Here is a 12,840-nt window from a genome sequence, read left to right as displayed (position 1 = left end):
TTAGTAAGCACTCACTGACTCTCCCTACTTGTCCCGTGCCTGGCCCCGTGCCTAGGGTCCTGCCTTCAAGTTGCTTGACATCTGCTACACAAGGCAGACCTGAACCTAGTCAGTTTCTGCTTAGAGTGACCAGTGCTGCTGCAGAGGAAAACATAGGGTCTCTGTCCCTGGGAATAGGAGGCTTCTTAGAGATGGAAATAGTTGAGATAAATCCTGGAGGATGAGTGGGAGATAGCAGGTGAAGGATGGGGTGTGCGATGAGGCTCAAGAAATGGTTCATTCAGAGGGACAGCTTTGTATCAGTGATGATGTATTAGTGTACTAGTGATGATGTAAGTTCAATTGCCATAACAATCATCCTCTATGCTGTAAATAGATGTAGTTCTTTAAAGTTCAAGTGTGAGCCGTCCAAGTGGGAGTATAAATTATCTATTTCTGCATAAGAAATTACACCCAAATGTAGTGGCCTGAAACTATAGATGTGTATTGTCTCACATATTTTCTGTGTCAAGGATTGGAAATGGCTTAACTAACTAGTTCTGGCTCTAGGTTCTCATGAAGTTGCTGTCAAGACATCAGCCAGGGCTGCAGTCATCTGAAGGCTCTATGGGAAGCTTGGTTACTGGCAGGAGGTCTCAGTTCCTCAGAATGTGGATCTGTTCTCATGACATGGCAGCCACCTTCTAAGATCCAAGACAGAGTGAGGCAGAAGCCACAATGCTTTTTATGACCTCATCTTAGAAGTTACCCTCTATCACAGGTAAGAATTATGGAGGCCATCTTCGAGGCTGGATAACATAATCTGCCTTCTTAACCCCAATGACTTGTGTCTCTCCTACATGCAAAATACTCTCACCTTCCTGTAAGGCCCTGAAAGTCTCATCCCATCACAGTATCAACTTGAAATCCTGAATTTTGTCATTTTAGTCAAATTCAGAGGAAAACAAGTCTCCTTGGGAGTAGTTCCTCAAGTAGTCTCATCAAGTACAGTTCTGCTTTATCCAAACACCTGCAAATGAGAGACAAGTTGTCTTCTCTCTACCTGCCCAACATCCAAGCAGGACCAAGGTAACTGCTATCGACCTTCCTGCTCAAATAGAGAGGAAACAGGTACACAGCAGTCACTGGTCCATAGCGATTCTGAAATCAAGCAGGGCACACATTGCTTCTGAAATCAAGCACTTCCATGATTCAGACCAAACTTGGGAATACTTCCTTGTGGGTCTTGGTTCTGACCTTGGAGTTATCCTTCTTTTCTCATGAAAGATTGACCTTGTTTGCAGCTGAGTAATTTTTTCAGCCCATTTCCTCAACTGTTATACAAGTTTAGAAATCTAAAGTTTTCTTTTCATTTTATGTTGTCCCTGTTCCTTTCAAATATAGGCATTTGAGTTTGTGACACATGGTTTAGACAAAGGTCTTGTAGGGAAAAACAAAATCCATATTTAGGGAACTTCCATGAGTTCTATATGACCAAAACATTGGGTGTTCCCTGGGTTTCTCTTTGCTAGAATGTTTAAACATATACTCACAATTATTACTTACTTGTGTCAGCCCTCATATCTGACTGTGATAACCTCTAGGGCAGGGCCTATTTCTCAAGGACAAATAGACAAATCCATTATTATGCTGGGATATTAAAAAAAATTTTTTTTTCAACGTTTATTTATTTTTGGGACAGAGAGAGACAGAGCATGAACAGGGGAGGGGCAGAGAGAGAGGGAGACACAGAATCGGAAACAGGCTCCAGGCTCTGAGCCATCAGCCCAGAGCCTGACACGGGGCTCGAACTCACGGACCACAAGATCGTGACCTGGCTGAAGTCGGACGCTTAACCAACTGCGCCACCCAGGCGCCCATATGCTGGGATATTTTAATACAACTCTCTCAGTAACTGATAGAATATGCAAATAAAAATATCAATAAAGACAAATGAAATTTGAATGACATGCTTCAGAATTTTGACATAATTGACATAATAGAACACTGGATCCAATAACAATAGAATACATATTCTTTTCAAGTGCACACGAATATTTATTGATATGCTGAGCCATAATGTAAGTCTAACTGAATTTCTAAGAGTTAAGATCATATAGAGTATGTTCAATGACCACAGTTGGATTATGCTAGTAATCAAAAACACAAAGAAAACTAGAAAATCCCCAAATAATGCAAAGGTCAAAAAAGAAATCACAATAGAAATTACAAAGTATTTGATTCAAATGATAATGAAAATATAATATGTCAAAACATGTGGAATGTAGCTAAAGCCATGTTTAGAGGGAAATTTGTGGCTTCAAGTGAATAGATGGAAAAGAAAACAATGGCTAAAAATAAATTATCTAAATATCTATTTCAACTAGTCAGGAAAAAACACCCAGAAATTAAATCCAAATGAAGTAGAAAGAAGAAAATAATAAAGTTGACAGAAGAAGTTAATAAAATAGAAAACAAAGATATGAAGGGAGGATTCAAAGAACCAAAAGTTAATTCTCTGATAAGACTAGTAAAGTTGATGAAGTTTTGGCCAGATAGGTGAAGGATAAAAAGAGAAGACAAAATTCTCAATTTAGAAATGAAAAGAGTGTCATCCCTACAGATCCTACATGAATCAAAAAGATTGTGAGAGGAAATGGTGAGTAACTATATCCCAACACACTTGAAATTCAGATGACGTGAACAGATAACTAGAGAAACACAGCCTACTAAAACTGACACAAGAGGAGACAAGAACTGAGTAGTTTCTATTAAAATTTTTTCTATTAAAGAAATTGAATTTTTTATTAAAAAAAATCTTCCCACAAAGAAAACTCCAAGTCCAGATTCTTCCAGAGGACAGAAAAAATAGAAGTACTTCTCAACTTATTTTATGGGATGAGCATTACCTAGGTACAAAAACCTAGCGAGGACATTATCAGGAAGGAAAATTATAGGCTAAACAAAGATGTGAAAATTCTAAGCAAGTTATCAGCAAGCCAAACCCAAAGATCAATAAGTAGGATAATACTACACAACCAAATTGTGTTAACTCCAGAGATACAAAGTTGATCTGACATTTGAAAATTAATATAACGCACCAATTTAACAGAATAAACTTAAGAAAATCATAGGATCATCTCAAGAGATGTGGAAAATTAATTTGATAAAAGCCACCAATCATTTATAATAAAATCCTTTCAAACTAAGAATAGAAGGGAACTTCCTTCATCTGATAAGGGGCATGCACAAAAAACCTACATCTAACATCATACTTGCTGATAAAATAGAAAAAGCTTTTCTCCTGAAATGGGAATAAGGAAAGGGTGCCCAGTATCATCCCTTCTAGTCAACATTGTACTGGAGGTCCTCTCCTATGAAGTAACAAGAAAGAGTGTAGAGTTAGAAAAAAATAATTAAAATTATAATTATTTGAGGGCAGGGGCCTGGCCTGATTCCTTTGCCGGGGCCTGGCACAGAGTAGGTGTTTGTTTGGTGGGTAACTATTTTTTTATTTTATTTATTTATTTTTTAATTTTTTTAAATTTTTTATTTATTTTTTTTAATATATGAAATTTATTGTCAAATTGGTTTCCATACATCACCCAGTGCTCATCCCAAAAGGTGCCCTCCTCAATACCCATCACCCACCCTCCCCTCCCTCCCACCCCCCATCAACCCTCAGTTTGTTCTCAGTTTTTAACAGTCTCTTATGCTTTGGCTCTCTCCCACTCTAACCTCTTTTTTTTTTTTCCTTCCCCTCCCCCATGGGTTTCTGTTAAGTTTCTCAGGATCCACATAAGAGTGAAACCATATGGTATCTGTCTTTCTCTGTATGGCTTATTTCACTTAGCATCACACTCTCCAGTTCCATCCACGTTGCTACAAAAGGCCATATTTCATTTTTTTCTCATTGCCACATAGTATTCCATTGTGTATATAAACCACAATTTCTTTATCCATTCATCAGTTGATGGACATTTAGGCTCTTTCCATAATTTGGCTATTGTTGAGAGTGCTGCTATAAACATTGGGGTACAAGTGCCCCTATGCATCAGTACTCCTGTATCCCTTGGATAAATTCCTAGCAGTGCTATTGCTGGGTCATAGGGTAGGTCTATTTTTAATTTTTTGAGGAACCTCCACACTGTTTTCCAGAGTGGCTGCACCAATTTGCATTCCCACCAACAGTGCAAGAGGGTTCCCGTTTCTCCACATCCTCTCCAGCATCTATAGTCTCCTGATTTGTTCATTTTGGCCACTCTGACTGGCGTGAGGTGATATCTGAGTATGGTTTTGATTTGTATTTCCCTGATAAGGAGCGACGTTGAGCATCTTTTCATGTGCCTGTTGGCCATCCGGATGTCTTCTTTAGAGAAGTGTCTATTCATGTTTTCTGCCCATTTCTTCACTGGGTTATTTGTTTTTCGGGTGTGAAGTTTGGTGAGCTCTTTATAGATTTTGGATACTAGCCCTTTGTCCGATATGTCATTTGCAAATATCTTTTCCCATTCCGTTGGTTGCCTTTTAGTTTTGTTGGTTGTTTCCTTTGCTGTGCAGAAGCTTTTTATCTTCATAAGGTCCCAGTAATTCACTTTTGCTTTTAATTCCCTTGCCTTTGGGGATGTGTCGAGTAAGAGATTGCTACGGCTGAGGTCAGAGAGGTCCTTTCCTGCTTTCTCCTCTAAGGTTTTGATGGTTTCCGTCTCACATTCAGGTCCTTTATCCATTTTGAGTTTATTTTTGTGAATGGTGTGAGAAAGTGGTCTGGTTTCTGCATGTTGCTGTCCAGTTCTCCCAGCACCATTTGTTAAAGAGACTGTCTTTTTTCCATTGGATGTTCTTTCTGGTGGGTAACTATTAAGTGGACAGATGGAGAAATGGATGGACAAAGAGAATGTTAAGTAGTAGGGCCCCAAGGCAGGGGCCTATCTTGTAGGGCACTGATGACTACCTAATCAACAGAAAAAATAAAACAACAGTGAAATTACACACAGTGAAAAATTTTTTTTAATATTTACTGATTTATTTTGAGAGAGAGAGAGAGAGAGACAAAGAGAGAGAGTGCAAGCAGGGGAGGGACAGAGAGAGAAGGAGAGAGAGAATCCCAAGCAGGCTCTGCACTGTCAGCACAGAGCCCAATGCGGGGCTTGATCTCATGTAGCATGAGATCATGACCTGAGCCGAAATCAAGAGTGGGTCGCGTAACCCATTGAGCCACCCAGGCATCCCTGAAACTTTTTATTGATGAAAAATTTATAAAAGGATCAGGGAAATCTTCTTGATAAAGTGTAGATCAGCAAAGGTTTGGCCACCGTCTTCATTTCTTTTCTCTCTCTAGGAGCTTTAGTAGAGAGTCAAGATATTTGGCCCCCACTTGGACCCTAAAGATTAAAATTTTTTTTTAAAGATTTTTATTTTTATTTTTTAAAGTTTATTTGTTTATATTGAGAGAGACAGAGATAGCACATGAGCAGGGGAGGGGCAGAGAGAAGGGGAGAGAGAGAGAATCCCAAGCAGGCTCTGCACCGTCAGCGCAGAACCCACAAAACTGTGAGACCATGACCTGAGCCAAATTCAAGAGTCGGACGCTTAACCGACTGAGCAACCCATGCGCCCTTAAAGATTTTTATTTTTAAGTAATCGCTACACCAAACGTGGGGCTCAAACTCACAACCTTGAGATCATAGGTTGCATGCTCTACCGGCTGAGTCTACCTGACCCTGAGGATGTTTTTGTCTTGTAGTTATGAATACAAATTTTTAATGGAATTATATCATATTGATTACTTTTCACTGAGAAAATATTTCCCAGAACAAATCCCATTAAGTCAGTTCAATACCTTTGATTTTTCTACACAGTCATTAAATCTATTTCCAACTTACTCATTTTTGCTTAAATTGAACTATAATTATCTTTATCTGAAAAATAATTTTCGGTATAAATTTCATAATGATGATTTGTGTTACCAGTCAATTTAAAAAATCCATATCACAGCTTAATAATTATAGCTTCTGCCATTGTAAGTTATCTTTTGTGGTCATTATTTCTATTTTCTATGGAGTTCACTTTTCCTGGGATGAATTTTCCAGATCTACATTTTGTCAAGAAGGCTTCCTTGATTTTTCCATCCATTTTAGTCAATGAGTAATTTCACTGTGTGCAATTTAGATGTTGTCAGTTTTATTTTTTTCTGTTGATTATATAGCGGGTATGAATCTTACTCCACAAAGTTAGGGAAGTAAGAAATGACATATTACTTTATTCAATTTAAATCAAATTAAATCCAATTCAGAGCTTACATTATATGGGCTCCTTCCCCTGCAAAGGATCTGGTCTTTTGTAGAGAAAAATATTTTGGTTAATGGATACCAATGTCCTTCTATCTACCATGCGCTGTCCCTCCAGACAGCAGGCCACACATATGTCCAAGCCCCAGACCTTCCTACTTCTGGTAATCTCTTCTCACTACCCTCAAAGGCATTGGCTCCTGAATGGCCTTTGCAGAAAACAGCCTCCCAGGCTCTCTTGGGTGAGATGCAGACACATTTCTTTTCCCCTTAATTCATCCAGGTTAGGATTAGAATGTTTCAAGAGAAGTTTAGGAGAAAACAAAAAGCCTACAAGAAAATGTGAGAGTTGGAAAGGATGGGTTTGGTGCATCCTTTGATAAATTTGTGCAAATTTTCCTCTTTGAAATCAGTTTTGACTGTCAAAAGGTGATTGTTCACAATAGATAAAGACTTCCTAAAATTGGAGAAAAAAGGAACAGCCCCCCCCCCCTTAAGACTACAATGAGAGCAAACTAGTGGGTACGCAGGTGGTTATTCTATTCTCAGAACTTTTCCATCTCTTGCAGAACAGCAACATGGCAGGCCATAGGTATTTGGACAGAGGCTCTGACTTCTAGGCTCTTCCCTCTGGGGGATTTCCTGCCTCAGTCTTGTTCTCTCTACACTGTTTTGCTTACCTCAAGTGTATTCTCTGAGACCTAAGATCAGTCCATCCAAAGACAACTTCTCGTCTGCCTGATCTTGTCCGCTTTGCTCTATTCATTCCTGCCATCCCCAAGTGCCTCCTGCCAACCTTTCTAAAGCTTTCCTCCTTCATAAACAACCAAAACAATACAGTTGTAAACAAATACAACAAAACAAAATGCAAAATCCTTGTCTCTTTACAGAGTTGTAGGGTTGAAGAGAAATTTACATTAGACACTCATAATAGCCCTGGGAGGTATGTGTGAATATCCACATTTTGCAGAAAGATGGAGTGACTTGCCCAAAGGTCACACAGCTTGTGAGGATGGAGATAGGAAGGAGGATTGGAGTTCAATTCTGGCTGGCTCCTTAGTCTCTGCCAACTCCATGGCACTACCTTCTCAACCCCACACTCCATTAAAAATTCCTATCACATGGCCAACAGACACATAGAAAGATGCTCAACATCACTCATCATCAGGGAAATACAAATCAAAACCACATTGAGATACCACCTCACACTGGTCAGAGTGGCTAAAATGAACAACTCAGGAAACAACAGATGTTGGCGAGGATGTGGAGAAACAGGAACCCTCTTGCAAACTGGTGCAGCTGCTCTGGAAAACAGTGTGAAGTTTCCTCAAAAAATTAAAAATAGAACTACCCTATGACCTAGCAATAGCACTACTAGGAATTTCTGCAAAGGATACAGGAGTGCTGATTCATAGGGGCACATGTACCCCAGTGTTTATAGCAGCACTTTCAACAATAGCCAAATCATGGAAAGAACCCAAATGTCCATCAACTGATGAATGGATAAAGAAGATGTGGTTTATATATACAATGGAATACTACTTGGCAATGAGAAAGAATGAAATCCTGCCATTTGCAACAAGGTGGATGGAACTGGAGGGTATTATGCTAAGTGAAATAAGTCAGAGAAAGACAGATATCATATGTTTTCACTCATATGTGGAACTTGAGAAACTTAACAGAAGATGATGGGGGTAGGGAGGGGTAAAAAATAGTTTCAAACAGAGAGGGGAGCAAACCCATAAGAGACTCTTAAATACAGGGAAAAAACTGAGGGTTAATAAGGGGGTGGGGGAGAGGGGAAAATGGGTGATGGGCATTGAGGAGGGCACTTGTTGGGATGAGCACTGGGTGTTGTATGTAAACGATGAATCATGGGAATCTACCCCCGAAACCAAGAGTGCACTGTATACACTGCATGTTAACTAACTTGACAATTAATTATATTTAAAAAAAATTCCTTTCCTGGGGCACCTGGGTGGCTCAGTCACTTAAGCATCTGACTTTGGCTCAGGTCATGGTCTCATGATTCGTGGGTTTGAGCCCCACATTGGGCTCTGTGCTGACAGCTCAGAGCCTGGAGCCTGCTTTGGATTCTGTGTCTCCCTCTCTCTCTGCCCCTCCCCCACTCACACTCTGTGTCTCTCAAAAATGAATAAACATTACAAAATTTTTTAAAAATTAAAATTCCTGTCACAGACACAAGCCCCCAGTCTCTGTCGTCCCTTCCTACATAATTTTTATGCTCTAGTCCAACTACTTGGAAGAGAGATTCTTAACCTGGGGCCTGAGAGTCCAGAGGGCTGTGATCTTGGATGGGAGAGCTACATTTTTATATTCATTAATCTTTACAGAAATCTGGTTTTTCTTTCCATTTTGAATATAGGTGACAAGCCACAAGTAGACTTAGCAGTACCTTCCAATTTTGTCACCAACAGAAATCACAGATGTTTCCCTATCACATTACAGTTGTTGCAAAATATCTTGAAATATTTTGAAATATCTTGAAAATATGCTGACATATTTTGTGTTCATCACTACTTTGAAACTGTGTGGTTATTAGGTAGTGAGATCTTTAATTTGTGAATGAATATATATTCATATTTGATCACTGTATTTCAGTATAAATGGTTTCTTTGATAATTCTGGTATTTTATGTTATGCACTTACAATCATTATTTTGAGAGGGGCTTCATAGGCCTTAGCAGCCTACCTAAAGGGTCCATGGCACGAAAAGGGTTGAGAACCCCTGATCTGAGTTTTCCTGAACTCAGGGACGCTTCCTCTGCCCTCTACAGGTTCCTTCACTGTCTGATGAGTTCCTCCTCATCCTTCAGAGTATACTTCAAGGGTTTCCACTTCAGTAAACTTTCCCAAAGGAGCTCAGTCCAGAATGGAATTTGATAACTACAGTACCAGTGACCTCTCTCTCTTGGCCCCAATTCCACCCAAATCCCAGGCAGCCAATGCAGGAGTTACTGTGCCTGGGGTCAGTACCTTATGCTGAATGAATAATACATAAGTATCCAACGCTGTCCATCTTCTTCTATGGGGGTTCATAGATCCCACCCAGAGGAACCTCAGCTCTTCTGGAAATAAAAGCACTTGTTCTTTCTCTTTTTCTGGAATGCTTTCCCACCTTCTAGTTGAAATGAAAATTGGTGGCTCCTTCCTTTCCCTTCCTCCACCAGCCAAACATCATCCAAATAAAAAGAGAAGATCTCTATTGCTCTCTGGACAAGGCAAAGTTATGTATCTCCTGGGTCAGGCACTGTACTTGACATGAATTAATTCATTTCACCCTACGAAGCAGATAATATTAGTCACATCTTACAATGGAGGACATGGAGGTTCAATAAGGACAAATGATTTTCTCAATGTGGTAGCCTCTAGGTGGCTGAGCTGGGATATGAACCCAGATCTGGTGTCCTGAGTCTGTGCAATTTGTATGATACCAGAGTTCTTTCTACTCATTCAAAGTATGGGCCACCCCAGGAGACAGGTCAAGAACTACTAGTTAAAAAGAGAAAAGGCATGGATTTGAAGACAATGGATGTTAAGACAAATTTTCCATAGCTGCTTTTAGAGATTAAGTGGAACTGATAAACATTTCCCAAAATATACTCTTCTGAATCTTTTTGGGGGGGGTCTTAAAATATTTGCTAATTAGTTGATTACTTGGGTTTCCAGCTTAATGGTATATTGGTCTCCTAGGACTGCCTTAACAAATTACTACAAACTCGTGGCTTAAAACAACAGAAATGTATCCTTGCAGAGTTGAGAGGCCAGGTGACTGAAATCAAGATGTTAGCAGGCTTGGTTCTTCCTGGAGGCTTCAGGAGAATCCATCTATGCCTCCCTCCCAGCTTCTAGTGGCTTCCAATAGTCCTTGGTGTTCCTTAGCTTGGGGCTGCATGACTCATCTCTGCCTTTATCTTCACATGGCCTTCCCATTTATTGCCTCTGTGTCTCAAATCTCTTCTCTTTTTCCTAATAAAGACACCTCCACTCACTGGATTTAGGGCCCACCTAAATCCAGGATGGATCTCATCCTAAGATTTTTAATAGCCAAGATTCTACTTTCTAATAAGATCACATTCACATGTACGAGGGTTAAAACTGGGACTTTCTGGGAGACACAATTTAACCCACTATAATCAGACTGCTTTTTTTTTTTCAAGTTTATGAACTGAGCAGCTTTATGTAAAGGATCTTCCTAAACGTAAACTTCCCAGCAAAGTCTCTCCTGACTTTCATCAGTAACATCCCTCACTTCTGTCAGCTTTTCAGAGCATGCAAAACATCTGGTACTTTGATTAATTCTTTTATCTGCCCTGGGGTTCTATATGGTCAGCAATTTTATGCATAAGGATCAGGTGTAGGAGGGGAAGTGACTAAACACGCATTCCTAGTTGAGTTAGGATTTGAACCTGGGATGTCAAGCCTCTTTCCTCCAATTGCCTGCTGCTGCATGGAAGCTTCCATAGCTGTTATGTTTGTGCAGATTCATTTATGATTTACCTTTGCCCTTAATTTATCTTTCCATTGTCATTTAAAAAACTCTTCCCCCAGCTTTATTGTTATTTCCCTTGTTGATTGTATGGTCTATATACTTGTCATGTTAATTAAAAAATAAACTTCCTTAGATTTTTAAAAAAATATTTTATTTTTAAGTGATCTCTATGCCCATTGTTGGCCTTGAACCCTCAAGCCAAAGATCCAGAGTCCCGTGCTCCACTGACTGAGCCAGCTAGCAGCCCCTAATGGATTGATTTATTCTTTTTTAATGTTTATTTATTTTTGAAGGAGAGACAGAGTGTGAGTGGGGGGGGGGGGGCAGAGAAAGAGAGAGACACAGAATCTGAAGCAGGCTCTAGGCTCTGAGCTGGCAGCACAGAGCCCGACGTGGGGCTCAAACTCACAAACCCTGAGATCACAACCTGAGCCCGTCTGACGCCCAACCAACTGAGCCACCCAGGCGCCCCTGATTTGTTCATTAATTCAACCACTATTTACTGAAGGCTTACGCTGTGAGAAGCCCCAGGCTGAACTGATTTAGGTGGGTCACAGAGATGAACCAGACCACCTTGCTCCTTGTCCTTGAGGACAGTAAATAGACAGTGAACATATAGTGTGAGCAGTCCATGGGAGCACAGTGGGCTTCTAACCTAACCAAAGGTGAGGAGAGGCTTCCTGATGTCGGAATTGGGTCTTAAAGGATAAATATATAGGATGCAATCCTATTCTTTATTATTGGTTGTTAGAATTAAATATTAGGATGGGCATTTGATACCCATCTACTGAATGTTATTATGTTATTAGTTTTCTAGCACTCTGGGAAGGTGGCCTAACAGGTTGATATAACAGCCTTCATCACAAATGGTAGTAACTTCCATTTGTCCAGTGTTTGGTCATTTACAAAACATTTTCATACTCCTTATCTCATTTGCTATCACACAAAAAAATCTCTTTTTAAAATATATTTAGGGGTGCCTGGGTGGCTCAGTCGGTTGGGCATCCGGCTTCGGCTCAGGTCATGATCTCACGGTATGTATGTTCGAGCCCCATGTCAGGCTCTGTGCTGACAGCTCGGAGCCTGGAGCCTGCTTCAGATTCTGTGTCTCCCTCTCTCTCTGCCCCTCTCCCACTCATGCTCTCTCTGTCTCAAAAATAAAAATAAACATTAAAAAAAATTTAAATATATTTAAAACATTTTAATTCAAGGGGTGTCTAGGTGGCTTAGTCGGTGAAGCGGCCGACTTCAGCTCAGGTCATGATCTTGTAGTTCGTGGGTTCGAGCCCTGCTGTGCTGACAGCTCAGAGCCTGGAGCCTGCGTTGGATTCTGTGTCTCCCTCTCTCTGTCCCTCCCCAGCTCATGTTCTGTCTGTCTCTCTCTCAAAACTAAATAAACATTTAACAATTTAATTCCAGGATAATTAGTATACAGTGTTTCAGGTATATGATATAGTGATTCAACAATTCTATACATTACTCAGTGCTCATCACTTAGTACTCTTAATCCCCTTACCTGTTTCACTCATGTCTCCACCCCTCCCCCCCGTAACTATCAATTTGTTCTCTATAGTTAAGCATCTGGTTTTCTTTTTTGTTTGCCTCTTTTTTTATTTTGTTTCTTAAATTCCACATATGAGTAAAATCATATGGTATTTGTCTTTCTCTGACTGACTTATTTCACTTAGCATAATACTCTCCAGAGCCATGTGGTTGTAAATGGCAAGATTTCATTCTTTTTTTTATGACTAATATTCCATTATACACACACACACACACACACACACACACACACACACACACCATATCTTCTTTATTCATCTATTGATGGAAACTTGGGCTGCTTCCATTTTGGTTATTATAAATGCTGAAATAAACATAGGGGGGCATATATCTTTTTGAATTAGTGTTTTTGTTTTCTTTGGGTAAATACCCAACAGTGGAATTACTGGATCATATGGTAATTCTATTTTTAATTTACAAAAAGCTCTTTGAGAATGCTTCGTTTATATTCATGCATTTTTCTTGTTTATCTTAGCTAAACTCTAAAATTATAAT

General features: G+C 39.8%; 1 protein-coding gene across 1 annotated transcript in view; it reads left to right on the top strand.

The window, feature by feature from the left end:
- The first annotated feature begins 659 nt into the window (after window positions 1-659).
- Window positions 660-12,840, top strand: part of FAM168A (family with sequence similarity 168 member A) — a 206,907-nt gene continuing 194,726 nt past the window's right edge. The window contains exon 1 of the mRNA XM_086678270.1: window positions 660-760. The gene's annotated coding sequence lies outside the window, so the exon portion shown is untranslated. The remainder of the gene's footprint in view (window positions 761-12,840) is intronic.

The sequence above is a fragment of the Puma concolor genome, chromosome D1, assembly GCF_028749965.1.
Source record: "Puma concolor isolate L17-30 chromosome D1, mPumCon1.1.hap2, whole genome shotgun sequence".
NCBI classification, from domain to species: domain Eukaryota; kingdom Metazoa; phylum Chordata; class Mammalia; order Carnivora; family Felidae; genus Puma; species Puma concolor.
Note: the sequence above shows the minus strand (reverse complement) of the source record. Positions and strands in the feature narration are given on the sequence as shown.